The 25,577-nt window shown below is 42.6% G+C and overlaps 1 protein-coding gene and 1 long non-coding RNA gene across 5 annotated transcripts in view; both read right to left on the bottom strand.

Annotated features, from left to right (window-relative positions):
- FAF1 (Fas associated factor 1) overlaps positions 1–25,577 on the bottom strand; it is a 438,758-nt gene that overhangs the window by 8,513 nt on the left and 404,668 nt on the right. The gene's annotated exons all lie outside the window — the stretch shown is intronic.
- LOC146402973 (uncharacterized) lies at positions 16,146–19,848 on the bottom strand. Its single transcript, XR_014808377.1, has 2 exons — positions 17,069–19,848; positions 16,146–16,306 (listed from the first exon to the last, which is right to left on the bottom strand). It is a non-coding gene; the product is annotated as an uncharacterized LOC146402973 (long non-coding RNA).

The raw sequence follows: 25,577 nt of genomic DNA, 5'->3' as shown, positions 1-25,577 counted from the left end.
CACATCGTATGCCATCAGGAAAATGCAAATTTAAACAATAACAATGATATATGCACCACCACACACCTATCAGAATGGCCAAAATCCGGAACACTGACAACACCAAATGCTGACAAGGATGTGGAGCAACAGACACGTCTATATTACTAGTGGGAATGCAAAATGGCATAGCCACTTTGGGAGACAGTTTGATAGTTTCTTACCAAATTAACCATATTCTTACTATATAATTCAGTAATTTACTCCTTGGTAGTTATCCCAAGAAGCTGAAAACCTAAGGTTCATACTAAACCCTGCACACAGATGTTTAATAAGTACCTTCTTTTGTCCTTTTAGGGCCGCACCCGAGGCATATGGAGTTTTCCAGGCTAGGGGTCGAATCGGAACTACAGCTGCTGGCCTACACCACAGCCACAGCAACGCCAGATCCAAGCCACATCTGTGACCTACATCACAGCTCACGGCAATGCAGGATCCTTAACCCACTGAGCGAGGCCAGGGATCGAACCCGCAACCTCATGGTTCCTAGTCGGATTCGTTTCTACTGCGCCTCGACAGGAACTCCATAAGTATCTTTATTCATAACTGCCCAAACCTGCAAGCAACCAAGGTACACTGCAGTAGATGACTGGATAAATAAACTAGTGCATCCAACCAGAGTATTATTCAGTGCAAACAAGCTCTCTAAGTACTTTCACATATATTATCTAAATCTTAAGAGCTATCTTAAGAAGACTGGATTAATGTGTCCTCATTTCTGCAGATGAGAACACCAAAGCTCAAACAGGGACATTACCTACACATGGTCATACAACTAGAAATTGGTGGAGCCAGGCCTTCTCACTTCAAATCCTGAGCTTCTTCTACTCTATGAGGTAGCACAAAGGCTGCATATGTAAATTCCCATATTATAGTGAAGTTGCATATATCTTCCTTTGGTTTTGTTCAAAATTAGCATTTACCTTGAACTTTTTGGTAGGCTACGAGTAGCATATTCTGTTAGTTACTCTGTTAGAAAACATGCATACTAAATATCACGAGTTTAAAAAAAAATCATTAGTGTCATCACTACAAAAAAAGTTACCATTTATTTGGCATTTTGTAAGTGCCAGGCACTAGACTAGCTGTTCTATATATTACCTAAGTAAATGGTCACAACAATCCTATAAATACTCCTATTATTCTCATTTCATAGATGAATTCTCTGAGGTCAAAAACGGCTTAAGGGACTTGGCCAAGATTACAGAAATAGGAAAGATAATGCTGGAATTTGCACCCAGGTTTGTGAGCTTCTAGCCTGTATTAGATGCATTGCCCTTCACTGCCTCTTAACCTCTGATCCTACCTCTTAACAGGGGACAGTTAATGTGACTAAATAGCTTTCCCTGGGGCATAAAGAAAGCAGACTTTCTGCAGCTGTCTTGGGTCATGTCCCTGTTGTGGCACAGGCTTTGTTGTTCCCCTCAGGAACATATCTTTTGTTACCGTCAACTTGGTCCTAATAGCTAATTGGCCATTTTCTTTAAACATCTTTTGATGAGCTGGGAATCCCTAAAGAGGGCAGTCACACCCACAAAGTATCAAAGGGAGAACTTAAAGAGCTGATCTGCTGGTCAGGTGCTGACCAGGGTGTGAAAGGGCTTTGGTAACTGTAAAGTCTTTTGCAAACGTAAGGAATGAATCATCAACATCATCATCAATAACCACAGAAGCACCAGCTGAGCTCCTAGCAGCTTTTCCTCTACATTTGCTACGAGCAGTAATGCAACCCCCAAAAGAACTTCCAATCTGAAGGGTCCCACTATGGGACCACTCCATGGCTTATTTATATCCCAGATCCTGGTGTAGTTTCTGGAGCAATCTGCTTCATTGGATCATAGAAAAGAAGTGACACTGGGGTGTGGGTTTCCAGGAAACAGTGACAGATGCTCTGCTTTCCATTATTAAATTGTGGTGGAACAACTGAGGTGCTAGAGAGTAAGGTTGGGTGGGCTTCTATGGCTGCAAAGCACAGGATGCCTATAGGACATTTCCTCTCCTTGACTTTACTTTTTTTTTTTAGGGCCACACATATGGAAGGCATATGGAAGTTCCCAGGCCAGGGGTCAAACTGGAGCTACAGTCGCCGGCCTATGCCAGAGCCACAGCAACGTGGGATCTGAGCCACGTCTGAGACCTACACCATAGCTCACAGCAATGCCAGATCTTTGACCCACTGAGTGAGGCCAGGGATGGAACCTGCATCCTCATGGTTCCTAGTTGGATTAGTTTCTGTTGCACCACAATAGGAACTCCCTCCTTGACTTTTTTAAGTGGGAAAAGGGGACAAAAAAGAACAAAGGGAGAGAAAACTAAGATGATAAAGGGATAGAAATTGCATCCTGTAGGCTGCCCTATCTGTTCTTTTTTTAAAAATCACATTATAATAATGATAACAAGAGTTACATTTATGGGAGCTTACTAGGTGCTAAGTGTTCCAAGTACTTTATAATTACTACACAACCCTATGAGGGAGGTACTATTACCTCCACTTAAAAAATGAGGAATGGAAGTTCAGAGGGATCATGTAACCTGCCTAAGATTGCACAGGTGGGAAGTGACAGAGCAAGGCAGAGCAAGGATTTAAAATTAGGTCTGGCTCCAAAGTCTGTTTTCTTAATCACCACACTAGGCACTTTTAGTAGTCACACACTGGACTATTTAGTCTAAGTCTCCTGCTTGGAAGGACTATCCCCTTCATGTAACTGAAGCACATATCTCCCCATAACATTACTACCGCAGGCATCTGGGCGCATCTCACTCATCCAGCGCCTCAATTATCACAGCCCTAGTGATGGTCAGAGCTGGAGGGACCTCAACTCTGTAACAGATGGGGAAAGAAAAGCTCAATGAGTGGAAAGAACTAACCCCAGGTTTACTCAGCATTCATAGCAGATCTAGGACCAAATTTGGATTCCTCATTCCCAGCCGGTGCCTTTAAATGAGCTATGCAATGAGGATAACCGTTCTAAAGTGTTACCAACGTCAAAATGTCCTCGAACTTGGCACATTGTCAGGGAGACCCTGCCAAACAAAAAAGGTGACCCTCTTCTTGCACTGGTATCCCTGATGGTGGCTCAGGTCACTGTACTATTGAACAATGTTAGTGGGGAAAGCCCAGAGGGAACACAGGGACCTTTACTAAAAGGGGTGGGGGGACAGGGAGGGGAAAGCCTCGTTAGTCTAGAAACACGAGAAGATCCACGTCTGCAGAATGGAAATAAAATGCGCAAAAAGAATAAATGAATAAAGAGAACATAAAAAGAATAAGAAGCGTGAGAACAGGCATGTCTCCTCACCCTGGAAAGCCCAAGATTAGTCCCATCCCTCTTGGTCTTGGGAAGACACAATTTCAAGTAACTAAAGGGAAGTTTGCAAGCTTGCTGTCTCTGTGCCAGGATACAGGTAAGCCAAGATATGGGTCTCATTCCTCAAAGCAGTCACAGTCCTCAGGGCTGGGCTGCCTTTGACCCTGAGAAACCCTGATTACCTCAATGAGGTGCATGATCATTTTCTTGTTTCTTTCTTTCTTTCTTTTTTTTTATTTTTAGGGTCCCACCGGCAGCATATGGAGGTTCCCAGGCTGGGGGTCCAATTGGAGCTACAATTGCTGGCCTACGCCACAGCCACAGCAACACAGGATCTGAGCCGCGTCTGCAACCTACACCGCAGCTCACAGCAACACCAGATCCTTAACCCACTGAGTGAGGCCAGGGATCGAACCCGCAACCTCACGGTTCCTAGTCAGATTGTTTCCGCTGAGCCATGATGGGAACTCCGTTTTTTTTTCTTTTTTTCCTCACATAAACATTTTCCATGTGTGTCATGATTTGCAAAAGGCTTACTTTCAGAGGCTAATATCCTGAAAGGCAGCCTCTTGTGTAAAAGGCTCCTAGGATGCCTCTGATAAAAGAATGGCCCACAGTACTAACCATTGTGTTTGGAACAGAGCACTAAGAGACAAAAGAGAGGAAAGAAATTTGTTAACTGGTTAGATCCAGAACTGCTATTTCTGGATAATTAAAAATTTAAAAACCTTCTGAGAAGCCTTGAATATTGTTTGCCCCAGTGTTTCACCGGGAGATATGGATTAAGTGCTCATTAGGGAGTCAGTGAAGTTCTGGTGGGTTTTGAATCTTGTTTTGTATGAATGCTCTTGAGTAAGTCACTTAACTTCCAGAAGACACACATTTCTCAGCTGTAAGCTGATGACAACATCATCTAATACCTAATAAGCTCCAATAGATATTTCTCTCTGGGTCTTCCCTGCTACTCGGGAGAGTCTAAAGAATATCTGATCCTGTCTCTTTCCTACTTAAAATTCTTACATGATTACTTACTGCAACAGGTTGGCCCCCTTTTGCTTTGGCCTCATTTTCTCTGATTTGTAAATGGGTGGTGTTTCTGGCAAGGCTCGTAGCATACCTATAGCGGAAGACATGGCTGCAAAGATGGTTTGCAGATAGACTGTGAAGGGCTCAAATGCCTTAGTAGGTTTAGTTTAAACTTCTGAAAAAAAACTTTTCTCCCTGGCTTCAGAAATATCTGGAATGGCATACTAGATGTATGCTTCAGGCAGACTGGCTGGGGAGAGAGGGAGCATTCTGATTGCATTTTAATACTCAAGCAGGGCTATGCGAGCTGGTGCGTGTGTAACTGCACGCAAACACTGCTCAAGAGCTGGAGCTTTGAACAGGAGTTAAAAGAGTTGAGTCCCTAACGACATACAAAAGACTTGCTGGTGTGATTTATTCTGATGTATTTACTTATCCAATTACCAAAACAGCAGGAGATCATTAAATTTTCTAGTTACCAGATGCAGCACATTCAATATCTTAAATGTTACCAAGGCTCTCTCTGAGCTATTTTGATATTACATTTCATCTGCCCAAAGCTTATGAAACTGGAAGGCAAGACTCATGAACAGAGCAGGTGTTTTCTTTGAAGGTGGGTCCAGTGGGTGCTTGTACTATACCAAACTTATACTGGCAACTCCCAAACTCCTGGGTTTAAGGAAAAGTACCACGGTGAGAAACCAAAGCATTTAGGAGAGAAGATGTTAAGAAAGTGGTACTAGAAGGTGGCTGGAGATAACGTATTTTACTGGCCAGACCTCTCTCTCTCTCTTTTTTGTCTTTGTCTGGGCAAACTTTTCTTCATGCTCATTTCCTTTCAGTTCAGCCCTGATGTCCAGAGGGTCAAGCCTCAGAGCAGGGGAGAGAAGGGAAAACAGCCCTCTGAGTGACTGCATATATGGACTACTTCTGACCACCTGTGTGAACTTGAACAAGTCACTTTTTCTCCTCTGAGTTTCCTTGTTTGTTAAGCAAGGATGTTGACATCTGATGCACCACCATACAGGCCTGCTATGAGCATCATCACAGCTAGTCTTCACACAAATGTCTCCTGGACAGACTGAATAAAAGACAGGACTGGAGTTCCCACTGTGGTGCAGTGGGTTAAGGACCTGGCATTGTTGCAGCTATGATATAGTTTGTAGCAGTGGCTCGGGTTCCATTCCTGGCCCAGGAAATTCCACACGCCATAGGTGCAGCCAGAAGGGGAAAAAAAAAAGATAGGACTGTTTCCTGTTTTTGTATCCCTAGCATCCAGCAAATAATGTGGTACTTTATATGCTCTCAGTAAAAGCTTGTTGAATAAATGATCAAATCAGAGAACGTACATGATGGAACACTGAAATATACAGAGTAAGCCTTTATTAACAATGTTTTAGGAGTTAGAAGCAAAAGAGACATTTATTCTATTTTCTTTTGAAAAAAATATATCAACAATGTTTTAGGAATAAGAAGCAAAAGAGACATTTATTCTATTTTCTTTTGAAAAAATATATCAAATAAATAAAATCTGGGCCTAAACTTTTTGTAAGGGTGGTGGTACAGCTTGCCCTCAACAGTCTTTATTATTTTGATCTTTAAATACTATCCCCTCACCGACCTTATGCTTCAGCTATTCCCCATTTACGTCTTCTCCTCCCCGAACCTTTGCTTATGCTCTTTCCTCTACTGGACTGTCCTTCCTCCCAGTTCCACCTGTTGAAAACTTACACATCTTTCAAGGTTCAGCTCAACTGCTGCTTCTCCATGAAACCAGGCCTAAGTGACAGAGCCTCAATTAATCGCTTTCTCAAGTGGCATCTTCTCCCATTCACTGGGCCATGGCTCTTGTGACACAGAGGCAATACATGTGCACTGTGGTCTCTCTGTCACAGTCACAGTCCATTGGCCTGTATGTAGCCAATCCACATTTGCCTAACTAATACCTTTGCTTTACTTTAGGCTTCTCAGACAGGTCTACTGACAGATTTAAGGTCAGCGTTTAACTGGAAAAGAGGCACAGGTAAGGAAATTCTTATCCTTTGCTAAAATAGTACTCTTATTGACCAGGCAAATCAGCCCATTCCTGGAGGGCCTAACCCAAAGGATCAGCTACAGTCTTCCACTGAGTTATCTGTTCCGTCTCTCAGGTTATTTTGCAACTGTCTATGAGTCTGACTCTCCAGTGAGGCTGAATTCCAAAGGCGTATAATGAGGTCTTATTGTCTTCCTATCGCAGGGCCTCGTATACTGAATTCAGTAAATGTTTGCTGAAAGACCGACATACTGGATGACTGAATGGAGGTTCGTCCCTAGAGCCTCCATCAACCCAAAGTCAAAAGAAGACACATCCGCAGACCTTTTACCTCAAGCCTCACTTCTACAGGAGCAGAACCTGGCAGTGACACATGAGCAGGCCACCCAGCAATCCCCTGGCTTCAGACTCTCTTGGGCCCTTGCCTCAGTCAATCCTGCTGCAGAGATATTGGGACTGAAAATAAGTCTGCATCAGTTGCCCTTTCAGAAGGGACAGATTTTTTCCCTATTTAAACTGCTGTTGGAATTGGCTAATTAGAAGGATTTAAAAAATCTTAATACTCTAAACAGAGAAAACTGGTTCTGAATTATTAAGCAACATTTTCAATGCATTTGAATAACCTTAAGTGACTTGGCTGCCACCTGATCCTAAGCTCTGGCTCAGATAAATAAATGTGAAATATTGTCAAAGCCTCAGCTTATAGGAGCTGCCAGCTACAGTAAATAAAAGCTTAAGTCCCCATAAACTGCCTGGGACAGAGACATTCTCATATAAAAGGAGTGAGAAGATGATCTTAGATAAAGCCAGGGGGCCAGGAAGCCAACGGTTTTGTTTTAGATTTTAGAAGAGAGTTGGAAGTTCCCTGTGGTGCGGTGGGTTAAGGATCCAGCATTGCCCCAGGTCGAAACTGCTGTTGGAATTAGGTTTGATCCATGGCCCAGGAACTTCCACATGCCTTGGGTGTGGCCAAAAAAAAGGGACAGTTGTCAATGAGGCAGGTATTATCTATATCCAGACCATTTAATCATAGGATCACGTAGTATCAGAGCAGACATAAAATTTTAATCAACTCATATTTCAGACGAGGAAAACAGGACCCAGAGAAGTATGTTTCTTCCTTGATATCAAACAAATGGCTGGAAGAGGATTCAGCCCGAGGATTCCTGGCTCCCAATTTACTCCCCTCCCACTATATCACATATTTCTGAGAATGTCCTGCTGGAGATGTCAAAATGAGAGGCTGACAACTAGCCGTTAAAAAACACCTGAAATATCTTTTCCCACCCCTTCACTTTCAATCTATGTGTGTTCTCTGCCCTAAAGTGGGTTTCTTGTAGGCAGCATGTTATAGGCTCTTGTTGGAGGTTTCTTAAAAAGCTAAAAATAGTTACCACATGATCCAGCCATCTCACTCCTGGTCATATACCCGGGAAAGATGAAACCTCTAATTTGAAAAAATACACACACCCCAATGCACAGAGCAGCATTATATATGACAGCCAAGACATGGAAGAAACCTAAGTGTCTATCAACAGACAAATGGATAAAGAAGATGTGGTACATACATACAATGGAATATTACTCAACCATGAAAAGAATGAAATAATGCCATTTGCGGCAACATGAATGGACCTAGGGATTATCATACTAAGTGAAGTCAGGCAGAGAAAGACAAATATCACATGATATCACTTATGTGTAGAATCTAAAAAAAGGAGTTCCCCTCATGGCACAGCAGAAATGAACCTGACTAGGAACCATGAGGTTGTAGGTTTGATCCCTGGCCTCACTCAGTGGGTTAAGGACCCGGCATTGCCGTGAGCTGTGGTGTAGGTCACAGAAGCAGCTTGGATCTGGCGTTGCTGTGGCTGTGGTGTAGGCTGGCAGCAAGAGCTCCGATTAGAACCCTAGCTTGGGAACCTCCATATGCTGTGGGTGCGGCCCTATAAAGACAAAAAAAAAAAAAAAAGGTACCAATGAACTTATTTATAAAACAGAGACAAACTCACAAACATAGAAAACAATATTATGGTTACCAAAGGGGAAAGGAAGGCGGGGAGATATAAATCAGGAATTTGTGATGAACAGATACACACTCCTATATATAAAATAAACAACAAGGACCTACTGCACAGAACAAGGAATTATAGTCAATATGTTGTGGTACTCTATAATGGAAAATAATCTGAAAAAGAATATATACAACTGAAATATACAGTATACTTGAAACTAACACAATATTGTAAATAAACTAAAATTTTTAAAAAAGAGGGAGAAGTAAAAAAAAAAAACAAAAAAAAAAACAAAAAACAAACCAACAAAAACCACACCAAAAAAACACCACCAAAAAAAAGAAACAAAAAACAAACCTAAAAAGTTTAACCAGATGAGTGATTTCTGGCTCTTGAATTCCAGAGACTCCATGCTTTTGACTCAGACTTTGAAGTTCTACTTCCATGACTATGCAAGGGGAAAGAGGGAGAAACGGAGAGAGAGAGAGAAGAGAGGGAGGAAGCCAGCAAGCAAGTAAGTTGTGTACCGGAGGGAGGGAAGAAAGAGGAAGGCAGGAACAAATAGGGCGAATATCACTATAATGTGGTCCCTCTCTTACCTATCCTCAGTCATAGGTTGCATAAGTTATCCATGAGTTTCTGCCAGGTGAGATGAGAAGTGCAAACACCAACCTGCCACCAACAGTAGATGAATGTTTAGTGGGAGTATTTTATTTCTTCTCATTTATTTACTAGACAGATATTTCCTGCATGTTTACTACAATGTCAGAAACCATGCTAGGCATTGGGAGGTACCAGTGAACAGGGTACTATCTCTGCCCTCAGGGAACGAAGGGTCCAGGGCAGGATGCCCACTGCAATTCAGAACAGTAAAGGCCTAGGATACGGATACAGAAGAGGGCGATGGGGGCACAAAGAAGGTAAACACCTAACTCAGCCATAAACTCCACACCTCTTTCCTCCCTGTCGCATTCTAACATGCACAACTGTCTCCTACGATCTAATTAAACCACTTTACCGACCCGTACTTTCACATACAATAAACCACTATTAACTGCTTCCCATGCCAGGCACCCTACTAGGGAACGCTCAGATGAATTAGACATAATCCCAAATAACTTCAGACTTCATGTGTATAATTCTTTTTTTATTTAAAAAATGCTTATTTTGCCCTCACTTTGTGACCATGTAGACCTAGGTCAGCCATTTCTGCTTTCGTTTGTCTTTGGTTTTTCTAGGCCCTGATCAAGCTACTTTCTTTCTCTCCATCTTGGTTTTCTCATGAATATAAAATAAGGGTCTTTTCTCATTCTCACAATCTAAAATGTACGCACGAGGAAGGCTTGTTCACCAAAGGCTCTTACAACCTGAAGAAGGAAAGTGAAATAAATTTGAAAATATCAAAAGAATCTTCAGGTTTGGGATTCAGCTATAGACACTAAACCTGAAGGCTTGAGGTCCTGGTTCTGGGTGAAGAGTAAGGTGTGGCCTAGCTGAAGAGGCTGGGGCAGGGGCTGGAGCCCAGCTGGAACCGGCCCTGCAGTGAGGCCCGGGGGGATCTGGCATGTTGATGCATGTGCTAATGCACTCAGCACCTTCAGCACAGGCTCGAAGATTACAAGGAGTGCCTAGAAAAGGTTAATCTGCGCATATACACGTTTGCAGTTATTTGTATTTACAGTGGGGTTATTATACAGACTTTAAGTGAGCAAAGCATGTCTGTAGAAGCACCTGGAATACTGAGCACAGAACTAATGATTTTTTATTTATGGCCAGATAGAGCCAGATCGGATTGCAATGTACAGCCTTTGAAAGTTTATTTGATTTCTGGTATAGCAATTTTGACTGGTATAAATGCTTTATAGACACCTTATAAAATTAAGTTCTGGAGCATAGTAAGTAACTTTGGAAAGGTTTAAATACATCAACATACCTACACATAATGAGTGACAATCACTCCATTTTATTTTAGCATGGTGTAGAGTAAGGACCTAGGTTTTACGAATCAAATACTGGTATTGACGTTTACTGGGCAACCTTGAGAAATTTAAACTCTCAAAGTTTCTGTGTCCTCATCTGTAATATGGAGATGATATCCATCTTCCATTGGGCATATAATAGGCATAAAATAAACAGCTTTATTCATTGGCATCACTTCCTGCTGTTCCACGTACTTTGTAAATGAGTTAGAAAGGGCCAAAGGCAGGTTTTATTAAGGCTCTGAATTCTACTCAGCTTCCATGAAATGGCTGTAATCACCTCAAGCATATTTTAAATGTTTCTTTGTGTATTCCTTTGATCTGGTCAGGGGCATATTATGATGTGGTTTTTTTTTTTTTTTTTGTCTTTTTGTCTTTTGCCTTTTTGTTGTTGTTGTTGTTGCTATTTCTTGGGCCGCTCCCGCGGCATATGGAGGTTCCCAGGCTAGGGGCCGAATTGGAGCTGTAGCCACCGGCCTACGCCAGAGCCAGAGCCACAGCAACACGGGATCCGAGCCGCGTCTGCAACCTACACCACAGGTCACGGCAACGCCGGATCGTTAACCCACTGAGCAAGGGCAGGGACCGAACCCGCAACCTCATGGTTCCTAGTCAGATTCATTAACCACTGCGCCACGACGGGAACTCCTGATGTGTTTTTTTTTTCTATCATACCATTGGTTCTCTTAGTACTTTTGTGGGTTAGTAAGAGCCCTTCCTCTCCTTGCCATCAACTTTATAATAATAGTTTAGATATACTGAGCATTTACTACATACTAGTGCTTTCTAAGTATCACTTCATTTTTGCAACAGCCCTGTGAAGTAGGTACTATCACATTACCCTTTTCTTACAGATGAAGAAATTGAGCTACATAGAGGCCAACTAATGTGCCCAAGATCAAAAAACTAGGAAATACAGACTTGATATTCAGTAGGGGACTCCAGCACTCAATCTTGTAACCACCACCCTATACTATCTCTCTGTCCCTTGTCTCCTCCAAATCTGCTCTAGTCACTGCCAGGGACATTTTCTGGAAGAGAACCAGCCACACAGTTTAAATCTCTTTATCCTCTTGAGAAAGACTTTCTCCTGGCACCTCAGACTTGAATCTCAAAGTAAACCTGCATCTTCACCTGTCTTTGGTTTTTGCACACGGCAACTACCACCTTTCTAAAGCCATCCGGGCTGAGACTTCTAAGCCCCTTTGCCAACTCCTTCTTCCTACCCTCTCCACTCTGACATAGCTAGACAATCATCAAATCCCAAATTCTTTTTCTTCCTGATTCTGTATCACCTCTTCATCCCCACTGCTTCCACTTTGGTTCTTTTTTTTTTTTTTTGTCTTTTTGCCATTTCTTGGGCCGCTCCCATGGCATATGGAGGTTCCCAGGCTAGGGGTCGAATTGGATCTGTTGCCACCGGCCCACACCAGAGCCACAGCAACGCGGGATCCGAGCCGCGTCTGCAACCTACACCACAGCTCACGGCAACGTCGGATCGTCAACCCACTGAGCAAGGGCAGGGATGGAACCTGCAACCTCATGGTTCCTAGTCGGATTCGTTAACCACTGCGCCATTACGGGAACTCCCCACTTTAGTTTTGACTCCCATAGCTTGTCGTCTTGTCTACTTCAATAGTCCTATCTGGCCTCTCTTTCCCAGGATCTCACTCCTCTAATCCTTTCTGTTAAAAATAATCAACAGGGAATTTCCACTGCGTCTCAACAGGTTAAGAACCCAACATAGTATCCATGAGGATGCGGGTTCAATCCCTGTCCTCACTCAGTGTGCTAAGGATCCAGCATTGCTATAAGCTATGACATAAATCACAGATGTAGCTCAGATCTGGTATTTTTTTTTTTTTTTTTTTTGTCTTTTTGCTATTTCTTGGGCCGCTCCCGCGGCATATGGAGGTTCCCAGGCTAGGGGTCTAATTGGAGCTGTAGTCTCCAGCCCACGACAGAGCCACAGCAACGTGGGATCCGAGCCGCATCTGCAACCTACACCACAGCTCACGGCAACGCCGGATCCTTAACCCACTGAGCAAGCACAGGGACCGAACCTGAAACCTCATGGTTCCTAGTCGGATTCGTTAACCACTGCGCCACGACGGGAACTCCAGATCTGGTGTTACTGTGGCGTGGTGCTGGCCTGCAGCAACAGCTCTGATTCGACCCTTAGCCCGGGAGCTTCCATGTGCCACAGCTGTGCCCATAAAAAACAAACAAAAAAAGACCTCACTGGAACCATCATTCTGCAAATTACTAGCTACCCAATGTCTGATAGCCGTTTGACAGCTCCAAGCCTACATTCCTCACCTTGAATACAAGGGTCAATATCTACCTTAAGTAGCTCAAATTTCTCCTAGAATTAGTTTTGTGAGGGCAAAAACTTTGTTCAGCCTATTCACTACCGTATCCCCAATGTGCTGTGCATAAGAGGTGCTCAAATATTTGTTGGATTAATGTATAGAAAATGCTCCAGTATTTTTTCATTTCCTATTTCATTTTCCGCCATGGCTGACTTCACCGCTTAAATTCCAGTCATAGCAAACTGTGTGCAGTCTCCAATCAGTGGCCCCCGAGCATAGTGCTCAAGTGTTATCTAGTGTTCCTAAGCACAAGAAAGCTAGGATGTACCTTATGGAGACTGTGTGTTAGATAAGCTTCCTTCAGGCATGAGTTATAGTACCGTTGGCCACAAGTTCAATGTCAATTAATCAACATTATATATTAAATAGCTTCTTTACAAAGAAACACACATAAACGAAGTTATGTATTGACTGGTTGATGAAAATTTGTGACCAGAGGCTCACAGTAATTTAACCTTTTATTTTAGGGGCAATGATTGAGGATTTGCTAATTTATTGTTTGTAGCAACTTCATACAACATAAACTACAGCAAATCATAAGAAGTGACTGTAACCTCTCAGTTCTAAAACCAACAGCTCCCACAGCCTGCAGAATAAAATCGAAATTGCTTAGCTTCAAGTACACTGCTCACTACATTCTGCACTCCTGACGCAGACTTTTTTGTTTACGCTTCACGTTGTGCCTTGCTTGGTGTTACGTGCCCCGTGCCTGCTAGGATGATCTTCTGCTTTATCTCCCCTTTCAGACTTGGCTTTTTATTAAAAAAAAAAAAATAAATAATAATAATAATAATAATTTCTTTTTTTTTTCTTTTTTTTTTTTGGCTGCACCCAGAGCATGTAGAAAAGTTCCTGGGCCTGGGAGCAAATCTAGACCACAGCAGTGAAAACGCCAGATCATTAACCTGCTAGGCCACCAGGGAACTCCAAGACGTGGCCACGTTATGATTATCATCACAGAAAGTGCCACGTATTCATCTTCCATTCACCCCCAATTCAGGGAGCCCCTGCTCTGTGGCAGGCCTGGGCAGGCCCTGTGTCAGAAATGGGGGCACCGAGGCAAATAAGATAGTATAGCTACTGCCCTAAGCGTTTTACACAGAGCAAGCCCGGGAGGACCCTGACAAAAATGAAATAAAAGTTTTCATGAGGAAACAAGCCTGTCTCTCACCCTAGGAAATACACTATAAACTAACTCAGGAATGTTTCCAACTATGAAAGAAATCTGCTGTTTTGGTAAAACAGAATGCAGATATGAAACTCCAGACAGTTCTGCCTAAACACTCCTTTTACCCTTTTGTTATTGGGCATGTAGGTAGACTGTCTGTATCCTTCCTGGAAAGCTGGCAATTTCCAAACAATTAATATTATATAAAGATTACTTGTCTTCTTGAAACCAAAACATAAAAGAAAAAAATAAGGATAGCATAGAGGGAGTAAGGGTGGAAAGAGAAATAACTGCCATTACCATCATACCAGTTCCCATTATTAGTTTCTTAACTCTGTGTTAAATGATATATATTAAATATTTTATATTTATTTTTCCATTTAATGCTCACAACAACCCTCTGAAATAGATGCTGTCACTCTCATTTTACCAGGAGATTAAGCAATCTAAGATCACTTAGTGAAAAGTTGATCTAGAATTCAAGGCCATGTCCACTGACTCCAGGCCTGTGTATACTCTCGTTTCAGGCTACAGTGCCTCTGAAATGTGATTGAAAAGAAGAGGTAGTGTTAAATAAATCATCCTTACAGTGTTGATTTATATTTGCTTATAAAACAAGCAAGGAAAAATAAATACCAACAACTCTCCCTTTACTTTAAGTAGCCAGTTTGAAGAAATTATTATCTCTCTGTGGTGAGGATAAGAGGCTGCAGCTTCAAGAACAACTGCAGGGCTCTGAGCAGATGTCTACAGATCTGGGGCAAGTTTACATGGAATATGTTGCTATCTCCACTTACATATCCAGTAGTAACCCCTAGAAGCGAATCTGAGATGTGACTATCTTATAAAATTATATGTGCAGAGAAGAGTTAACATAGCAGGGATGTTGACTCTTCTTTTGAAAGGCTTGCTTACAAGGTTGGCCTTTGGCTAGAATCTGGAAATTAGGTTCTCAGGAGGGCTCCTGCCAGTCCCAAAACTGATAAGTATGGTTCATTGTGCCTAAGAAGTTTGCGCAAACAACATAGTCTATGCCGAACATCTGCATTCTTTCTAGGATTCTGGAACTTTGGTATGTATCAGGCAGAGGGATCAGCCTCCAATGAAACCCCTGGGCTCTGAGTCCCTAAGAAGCTTCCTTGCTTAGCAACACCTCACAGACACTGTCTTAAATCATTGCCAAGGGAATTAAGTTCATTCTGTGTGACTCCAATGGGAGAGGATCCTTGGAAGCTTTGCTTGGTTTCTCCCAGACTTCAATCTATGTACCTTTTCTCCGCTGATTTTGCTTTGTATCCTTTTACTATAATAAATCATGGCCATGAGAATGACTGTATGCTGAGTCCCGTAAGTTCTGCTAGAGAATCATCGAACCTTGGAGCGGTCTTAGGACCCCTGCTCCCACAGCTGGTGTCATAAGGGGAATTCAAAAGCCTGACCAGACTCATCAAAATATGGTGAAAACACTGTTCTGTTTTGGAGAATGATATAGAGTCATTTATCCATGGTATGAAACAGCTGTCTGTGGTGAGAGGTAAAAGTTACCTAAGGAATTTTTTTTTTTTTTTTTTTTTTTTGCTATTTCTTGGGCTGCTCCCGCGGCATATGGAGATTCCCAGGCTAGGGGTCCAATCGGAGCTGTACCCACTGGCCTACACCAGAGCCACAGCAACGCGGGATCCGAGCCGCGTCTGCAACCTACACCACAGCTCACGGCAATGCCGGATCGTTAACCCACTGAGCAAGGGCAGGGACCGAACCCGCAACCTCATGGTTCCTAGTCGGATTCGTTAACCACTGCGCCACGTCGGGAACTCCGAGGAATTTTTAAATGATAGATCCAATTCCAGGAGCACTGGCTTATTGGTTCCCCTGACCTCTTTTGGCTGTTCTGGCTAAAGTGATGGAAAGGTAATGCCTTTGGCTTTTGTTTGTTTTCTCTTTCAGGTGGCAAGAGATTGGATGGGCCAAAAATATTAAAAGTTTGTACTGTTCTCTCCTTTAAGTGAGAGGAAAAAAAAAAAAAGTTAAATCCGTTCCCAGGATTGGAGCCCAATTTTAGATAAAACAGAAGGAAAATTAAGGGAGAAAAATACTTCAGCCATTTCTTCAGCTGGGCTGTTTCACTCTTGCTGCAGCAGCCTAGCATGGCTCCCTCCTCAACTTCCCTTGCACTCTAGAAGGGATCTTCCCCCAGCAATTATTTATTTGTTTATTTATTTTTGAATTTTTTTGGTCTTTTTGCCTTTTCTAGGGCCGATCCCGCGGCATATGGAGGTTCCCAGGCTAGGGGTCCAATCAGAGCTGTAGCCGCTGGCCTACACCACAGCCACAACAACACGGGATCTGAGCCGCGTCTGCAACCTACACCACAGCTCACGGCAACGCCACTGAGTGAGGCCAGGGACCGAACCCACAACCTCATGGTTCCTAGTTGGATTTCCTAACCACTGTGCCACGATGGGAACTATCCCCCAGCAATTTTTTAAAAAAGTTCACTGAAGTATAGATGACTTATAATGTTGTGTTAGTTTCAGGTATATAGCAAAGTGAAGCAACTTTAATATAACTCTGTGATGCTAAATTTACTGCTAGATGGTTAAGTAAATTTGCAATGAGAAAAAAGGAGGATTAAAAAATGGTTTTGTAGCTACTACTACATCTGGGTATACAGTAAAAATGGATTCAAAACATCACACTATTCTAATTTCATAAATGCTAAAGGAATCAGCTCAACTAGGGAAAGCTGCAATTAACAAGTGTTAGTAGAACACAACTGCCTTGCTTTTTGCTGTTGGTAAGTGGGTTTGAATTTAATAAACTCTTTGAGTAACAGAACAAGTCTCTAGAACTAATGATTTGCGTTTATTGGACCCTCTGGAAAAAGGAAGACAACATAGAAAAGAGAGGCAATCTCCAGATAGAGATACACCTCAGGTATTTTATTTTATTTATTTGTTTATGGGCATTTTATTTATTTACTTATCAGGCATTTTCTCTCTTGCTTGCTTTTTATTCCCACATCTGTGGCATATGAAGGTTCCCAGGCTAGGGGCTGAATCAGAGCTGCAGCTGCTGGACTACACCACAGCCACAGCAGCACAGGATCTGAGCCGCTCCTGTGACCTACACCACAGCTCACGGCAACGCCGGATCCTTAACCCACTGCGTGAAGCCTCGTGGATACTAGTCGGGTTCATTACTGCTGCACCACTACAGGAGCTCCCCATGTTGGGCATTTTAAAAAGCAGTTTTTAGTTCGCTAATGAGCTTTTATATAAAATCAGACGTCTGATCTTTAGAGGCTGATGATTTTCCAGTATACTGTGCGTGTTTTTGATTAGGTAAATTTGGACAAGGACAAAAAGGCTCAAGAAAGCCTTGCTTGTCATTTGAACTTGGAACAAATAGCTGTCTGGCCCTATAGCATCTTGCCTTTGTTGCTTCTGAAGAAAAAGTGGCTGGCTTCTACTGGAATTCTAGGTCCATAAATCCTAATTGTCCTGATCTGACTCTTAACTAAAACCTGATATTGCCTGCTGTGAACGGCTTTGGTATCAGAATGCACTGTGCTGAAACACAAGCAAGAACAAGCTCAACGACCAGGACTTTGACTCTGGGACCACTGTGGGTTTAGGACACCTCTCTGTAGGCCCTGAAATTCTGAAAACATCATGGATGTTATCTGTACCATCTGGGTCACATACAAATGCCCACAGGAAAGGGCTTGCTTTTGATGGGACCACCTAAAATTGAGCTGTTGATTGGCTTATATTTGATACAGAGACTGCACCCCTACAAGTTGGGGGAGAGCTTTTCACGAGGAGTGTGGCCCCTCTGCTCACTCCTGACAGAATGGACTCTCGACTTCCTTTGGGGGATGTCTCCCTCGTGTTGACTTGTGTTCAACTTCCCAGAAGAGTTGCAGTTTGCAACAATGGACTAATGAACAGCTTGATTCCACTTCTCTCACCTCTCTCTGGGAGCACACATCTTAGAAAGACAGTTAGATAATTAAATGCTGCTTTTCTCAAAAAGGGCATCTTTTCTAGGCTGCTCACTGGATAAATGAACAGGACAAAAGGGGTGGGAGTAATATAAAAGTCATTCTGAAATTTTTTTCATAATTCAGGGTTTTGTATTAACCAGTTCCTAAACATGATGTGTCTTTCTAGTTAAGTTGTATAAAGTGGTTTTCTATAAAAACCTTTTGTCCCTTTTGCATACACAGTCCTTCCCAAGGAAAGCTCTGGATGAGAGTAGGGGATGAGTAAAAAAAAAAGTAGAATTATGACTGCTAAATGAGACACAATGATTTTGTTACAAAGGAGAAAAAGCAAAACAAAACAAAACAAACAAAACAAAAAACCAAAACCCTGGCCCCTGGGGAGGCAGAAGCATTAAAGAGCTTTGCTTTTCAAAACTGTTCCTGGGAAATTCCCCCTCTTCCTGAAGGATGACTCTTCATGCTGCCTTTCCAAGCTGCTGCAAGTGCCTTGAATTCAAACTGACTGCTGAGCCTACAGTCACACATGACAGTGGTGTCTATGAGACCGCAGGGCTGGCCTCAGCTCTTTAACTTCCAGACGCCTCCAGATGTCGTCTGCACTCAGGAGGTGACTAAAGTGGTGTCATGGACAAGCAAACCGGTTTGAGATTTGCCTCAGGCAGTCCCTTTGAAACTAAGGGCTGAACTCAATTGCTGACTGAGAACCCAATGGTGGGAGCTACCACATGGGCCTGACTACTTTACATCCAGCTTGGGGTGCTCTGACACTTGTAAACTTTGTTTCCAGGGGTACCACGAACACCCTCTGGCATTGTTCTCCCTGTGTGTACCCTGATATCATGACACTGCCACAGCCCTGGAAGATGTTCTGGTCAGCTTCAACTTAGCTAGAATTACGCTCTACCTGAACCGATACCTTGGGCCAGGTGAAAAAAAAGGGTTAATACAGAAACCTAAGGAAGAGCCATCTGGCTTCCTAAGACAGACCGTAACGGTTAATGGAATTCGTTTTTGCTGGCTAAGTCCAGGATCCCTAAAAAAGCATAAATACCTGAGATCAATACTACAGGTTTTTCTTACCTTGTATGTATGTTCCTACCGATTTTATGAACTGATGCCTCGGTCAAGAGCAGAGGGGGTGAACTGTACAGAAAAGAGTTAACATAGTAGGCCCAGCTGCTATTCCTTGAAAAGCCTGCCTACAAAGTCGGCCTTTGGTTGGTGTCTGGGAACTTGGCATTTGGGAGGGTTCTCACTATTCCCAGAACTGAAGTGTTGTAGCTCGCTACCTTAGATGACTTGTGCAAACAACATAGTTGAGGCTGAACACCTGCTTTCCTTCTAAGATTCTAGAATTTAGGTATGTACCAGGCGAAGGGTACCTATATGATCACCCCGGACACTGAGACCCTAATAAGCCTCCCTGCTTGGCAACACGTCACATGTGCAGGAATTAAACTCATCCTGTGTAAACCTGGAAGTGGTCTTGGGGAGCCCTCTGACACATTATAAGAAAAAGGTTTCTGTTTAGGATAAAAAGCATAGGCTCTGGAGGTTCAAACTGCAATTATGTCAGTTACTATGTATGTGACCCTGGAATAATACCTAGTGTTTCTTAACCTCAGTTATCGGGTTAAATGGGGTGACCATCTATGCCTTAGGGTTTGTACACAGATTGAGAGAATACTTTCTAAAGTGTCTGGCACAAAGTAGCACATTAATAATATTATCCTTGTCTGACTGAAAGCTGGAAAAGACCGTAGGAACCCAAGAGATCACTAAATTAGGCACAAAAATTTCAAAGAAAACTTCCACATCAGCGATCCATTTACTGTTGGAAGGCTCAGATTCAAGGCAGAAATGGAGTTCTCGTTGTGGCTCAGTGGTTAACAAATCCGATTAGGAACCAAGAGGTTGTGGGTTTGATCCCTGGCCTCGCTCAGTGGGTTAAGGATCTGGCGTTGCCATGAGCTGTGGTGAAGGTCGCAGACACAGCTCTGGTGTAGGCTGGCGGCTACAGCTCTGATTAGACTCCTAGCCTGGGAACCTCCATATGCTGCAGGTGCAGCCCTATAAAAATAAAACAAAAATAAGTAAATAAATAAAATCAAACTAAGCAGAAAACTCTACCAACACATTTTACTGAAAACCTCTCTCTCTGGTGTTTAATTATACTCCCATGCACTCCCAGCTAAGGAGGAGAAGAGAATATACTTTTTCTTTTCTTTTCTTTTTTTAAATCTTTTTTAGGGCCACACCCACGGCACATGGAAGTTCCCAGGCTAGGGGCTGAATCGGAGCTACAGCTGCAGAGCCTACACCACAGCCACAGCATTACCAGATCCGAGCTGTGTCTCTGACCTACACCACAGCTCATGGCAATGCCAGATCCTTAACCCACTGAGCGGGGCCGGGGATTGAACCTGCGTCCTCATGGATACTAGTCAGGTTTGTTTCCACTGAACCACAATGGGAGCTCCAGAATAAACTTCCTTAAAGGAAAGTCTGACTGAAAGTGCGATGGTATGGTTTCCTTCTACACACAGCACCCTGCCCAGGGGCATGTTCAGTTGGTGAGCTGTGTATTCCCTCCCAGCACAAGGTCTACACATCTTAAAGCCTCATGTGTCCTGAATACCTACTGTGTCAAGTCCTCACTCTCAAATCACTTCACTTAATTGTTGAGACCATCCCATAGATGGTATTATTATCTGCCTTTTTACAGGTGAAGGAACCAGTTTATAGAGGTCATGTGACTCATGCAAGGTCCACCTGATAACTTGTTCCTTATATTACAGCATCCTGCTGGCTCCCCTGTCATGACTGCCAATGCTCAGAACACACTTCCCTGCACTAGGGCAAATGCAATAAATAGTGGACTTTTTTCCAAGGAAGGGCCTGTTATAATCCAAGTGACAAAGTGCAGATTACTCTCGTGTTAAGAATAAAGAATGTGGAGTTCCCGTCGTGGCGCAGTGGTTAACGAAACCGACTAAGAACCATGAGGTTGCAGGTTCGATCCCTGCCCTTGCTCAGTGGGTTAAGGATCCGGCGTTGCCGTGAGCTGTGGTGTAGGTTGCAGACGCGGCTCGGATCCCGCGTTGCTGTGGTTCTGGCGTAGGCCGGCGGATACAGCTCCAATTCAACCCCTAGCCTGGGAACCTCCATATGCCGCGGGAGCGGCCCAAGAAATAGCTAAAAAAAAAAAAAAGAATAAAGAATGTATCTAAAAACTTATTTTTTAAAGGCTAGAGACAGGTCAAAAGCAATGACTTGCTGGAAATGGATCCAAGAAACTCAGCACTACCAAATCAAACGTCACGGCCCTCTGCCATTTACCAAGTGTTTTCATTATCACTTTCGATCTTATCATCCCACGTATCTGTGAGGACACACGATAGTACCCTCACTTGAAAGATGAAGGAACTGAAATACAGAAAATAGAAATCATGTACTCAGTATAACTTAGCAAATGGATGGAAGTACTAGTATTAGAACAAAGATCTGTCTGACTCCAAGTACAGAGGGGACTGACCTTGGGAACCATTTATCACAATACTTAGTCCAGGCATTAGCAGACTACATACGACCATCTTTCTAATCTTCCCCTGCTTGGCTGCATTTTCAGTCTCATTTTAAGTACTGTTAACATCCCCTGACTATTCTGGCTTAAGTCTTTCTCCATGTCAATTCACCTTTCCAAACTGCCAGTAAGATATAACAGAAAAAGAATTAGTACCTTCATATTTAATTTCCAGCTTTGCCACTTCCTGGCTATGTGATCTTATTCAATACACTTAAATTAGAGTTTCAGTTTCTGTAACTGCAAAATGGAGATAATATTTACTCGGTATAATAGATTTTGAACGTTGGTTTGAAATCTAGTTGTGCTTTTATTTTATTTTTTTTTCAATTATAAAGTAAGGATAGGAGTTCCCATCGTGGCTCAGCAGAAACGAATCTGACTAGGAACCATAAGGTTGCAGATTCAATCCCTGGCCTTGCTCAGTGGGTTAAGGATCCGGCGATGCTGTGAGATATGGTGCAGTTTTCAGATGTGGCTTGGATCTGGGGTTGCTGTGGCTGTGGCGTAGGCCGGCAGCTGTAGCTCTAATTAGACCCCTAGCCTGGGAACCTCCATATGCCGTGTGTGTGGCCCTAAAAAAAAAAAAAAACAAAAAAAAAAAACCCAAAAACACAAAACATAAAGTAAGGATAGTACCAATCTCATAGGGTTGTTATAAGGATTCAATTAAATGATTTCTATCCAGAACACAGCAGAGCTGTCCAACACACAGTGGGAACTCAACAAATGGTAGACAGATTATTGGGCTGTTTGCTTCATTCATTTATTCAACAGATATTTACTGAGCATCGATTAAGTATCAGGCACTATTCTAGATGTCAGGTGCATAGCAGTGAACAAGTAAAGTTCCTGCTTTCAAAAAGCTTTTATTCTAGTACGGTATAGATAGTAAACAAGTAAATCTCTCTTATGTCAGATGGTGATCAGTTCAGTGGAGGGAGGAAAAAAAAAAAAAAAAGCAGAGTAAAAGGCATAGGTTTTGCCAGTCTGGCAAGGTAGGGAAGGTAGGGTCAGAGCGGGGGAAAGAGGACTGGTTTTTTATACAGGTTGGTCAGAAAAGGCCTCCATTGGAAGGTAATATGTGAGTAGAGACGTAAAGGAAGTAAGAACAAGAACAATAAAGGTATCAAGAGGAAGAAAGTACAAGGACCCAAAGCAGGAAAACTGTTTTGTGGTTTTTCACAAACAGCAAGGATGCCAGGGTGACTGAAAAAAGAATGAGTGCAGACACAGATGCTAGGGAGTGACATCAGGGAGGGCCTGTCAAACACTCAGAACTGGATGGGAAGCCATTACAGGGTTTTGAGAAGAGAAGTGCCACAATCTGCTTAATATTTTAAAAAAGGGGGGGGAGAGGGAGGGAGCGGGGTGGACTGGGAATCTGGGTTAACAGAAGCAAACTATTGCGTTTGGAATGGATAAGCAATGAGACCCTGCTAATAGCACTGGGAACCATATTTAATCACTTATGATGGAGCATGATAGAGCATAATGTGAGAAAAAGAATGCATATATGTATGCGTGACTGGGTCACCTTGTTGTATGGTAGAAAATTGACAGAACACTGTAAACCAACTATAATGGAAAAAATAAAAATCATTTTAAAAAATCACTATGCCTTTTTGTTTGTTTGTTTTTTTTTTTTGGAATAAGAGAGTGAAAGGGGGAGAGGGGGCAGGTGATGACAGAGTGGACAGTGTGGACACCATTACAATAATCTAGACAAGATGGGATGTGCTTGGACCACGGCTTACTTGTAGAAGCAGTGAAAAGTAGATTCACAATATATTTTGAAGCTAAAACCAAAAGAATTTGCTTATGACTTGGGTAGAAAAATGAGAGAAAGAGGAGTTAGGGATGACTCTAAGGTTTCTGGCCTGAACAAAAAGAGTGAAGCTGCCATTTAGTGAGATGAGGATGACTATGAGGGGAAAAGGTTTGGAGGAAGGCAGAAATCAGGAGTTCAGTGTTGCCTATGTTTAATTTGAGATGCCAATCAGACATAAATGGGAGATGCTGAACAGGCACAGTTGTATGCACAAATGCCTGGAGTTCAGGCAAGAATTTGGCTGGAGAGACACACCAGAGTTGTAACTGTATTTACGACATTTGAAGCCACAAGACTGATTGAGATCAATGAGATATTGAGAGTAGAAAGAGATCAGAGGATTGACATTTACTGAGCACCTACTATGTGCCAGGTCATGCGACTCTGTACATTATGGAGTAACGTAAGGGTGACTATTTTTTTCCCTTTTTGCCATTTCTTAGGCTGTTGCCGTGGCATACGGAGGTTCCCAGGCTAGGGGTCAAATCGGAGCTGTAGCCACCAGTCTATGCCACAGCCACAGCAATGCCAGATCTGAGCCGCGTCTGCAACCAACACCACAGCTCATGGCAACGCCAGATCCTTAACCCACTGAGCGGGGCCAGGGATCGAACCCGCAACCTCATGGTTCCTAGTCGGATTCGTTAACCACTGAGCCAGGACGGGAACTCCAGGGTGGCTATTCTTATACTGAAGGTAACCGTGATGACTATGTCATTCCCTTGCTTGACAAACTATAGAGAATAAAGACAAGCTCCCTTACCTGGTGTTCTAGGTTTCACACAATCCCCTTTGGCCTCTTCTCAGAACGTTATGATACAGACTCCATATTTCAACCAGTCTGGTCTTTGCTCCACTGTCTAGTCATGCCTTGCACCTTCCAATCTTTCCTCAAGCTGTCCTAGCTGCTGGAGAATGTTCTTCTCTTATCAATCCACCAGAAATCCTATCATCTCAAAATTTTGTTCCCCTGCTACCTCCTTTACAAGGCCTTTCTTGGTCGCCCAGGCCAGCTCTGACTTCTTTGCCCTTTTGGTCTGGCCTACTGTTAGGACCACTCTGTGAGCTGCACTATGAGATTATTTATATGAGAGGCCACAATATTCTCTAAGAAAGGACTGTGCCTCATTCCTTAGCTCTTAGCACAGTGCCTGGATTAACAGAGTAGGAAATACAACTAAGTGTATACTTTACCTATATCTGGCTGTGACTTAGAAATAAAAATTTTCAGGACAATATGAAGAAATCAGAAATGATGAAATCTTTCCAAATGTATACAACTGAGTTTCATTTATACATTGAAAATACTTTTCTAGATAATAAACCACCTCACTAATTCATTCCTTACTTGACTCTGGAGACATGATGGCATAGGGACTGAAACCACAGACTCTAAAGTTTGTATCTGGTTTTGATATTTACTGACATTGGGCAAGTTACTTAACCTCATTTATACCTGAGTTTCCCCATTTCAGTGAGTACAGTATGAATACTGACTTTGAAAATAACTTTTAGCATTAAATGAGATAATGCATAAGGGACACTTAGAATAGTGCATAGTATATAGTAAGCCCTTAATAAATACTATTGAAAATTTTTTATCCTGAAAATTCGGTTACTGGAGAATCACTATGATCATCATCTCATATTTGGAGAGTGTCTCACAGTTTACAAAGCACTTTTATATACCTTGCCTTATTTGAGACATGCTATGGTCTTGGGAGAAAGAGAATTTATTGCTTCTAGCTTACAGAGAAGAAAACTGGGATTTACAGAGGGGTGTACCTTGTTTAAGGTTTGCACAGCTAATAATCTTTGAGGTGGGGTAGGCAAGACTGGAGCAGGGAAATCAATTAGGATGGTGTAGGTTTAACCTGGGTTATGAAGACTTGGGTAGTTATGTGGGGGGAAAGAGTGAAAAGAACAGATTTGAGAGAAGTTTAGAGGCAGCTCTAGAAGTGAATACTACTTCTTATCTTGGTGACTGTTATTGGCAAAATGGAAAACAATATAACAAAACAAACAACTCAGTGTTCTCAGCATCTTGACAGTCAGCTTCTCCTAGGAAGACGTGTATCTGCTGCTGTTTTGGTTGGCCACATTGCTCAACTCCGTGGTGTGCCCAGAAGACATTTAGTAAAGAGTTGGACAGCTGGGAAATCTGAACAGGAAGTATTGTTTTGATTGGGGGGGGGTGCAGAAGAAAGTTTAA

Source organism: Sus scrofa, chromosome 6 (genome assembly GCF_054392235.1).
Source record: "Sus scrofa isolate SSC_HxYL_T2T_F1_AM1 chromosome 6, Sscrofa_HxYL_maternal_Yorkshire_Landrace_v2.0, whole genome shotgun sequence".
NCBI classification, from domain to species: domain Eukaryota; kingdom Metazoa; phylum Chordata; class Mammalia; order Artiodactyla; family Suidae; genus Sus; species Sus scrofa.
The sequence above is the reverse complement of the archived record's forward strand: the minus strand, read 5'-3'. Positions and strand labels throughout refer to the sequence as shown.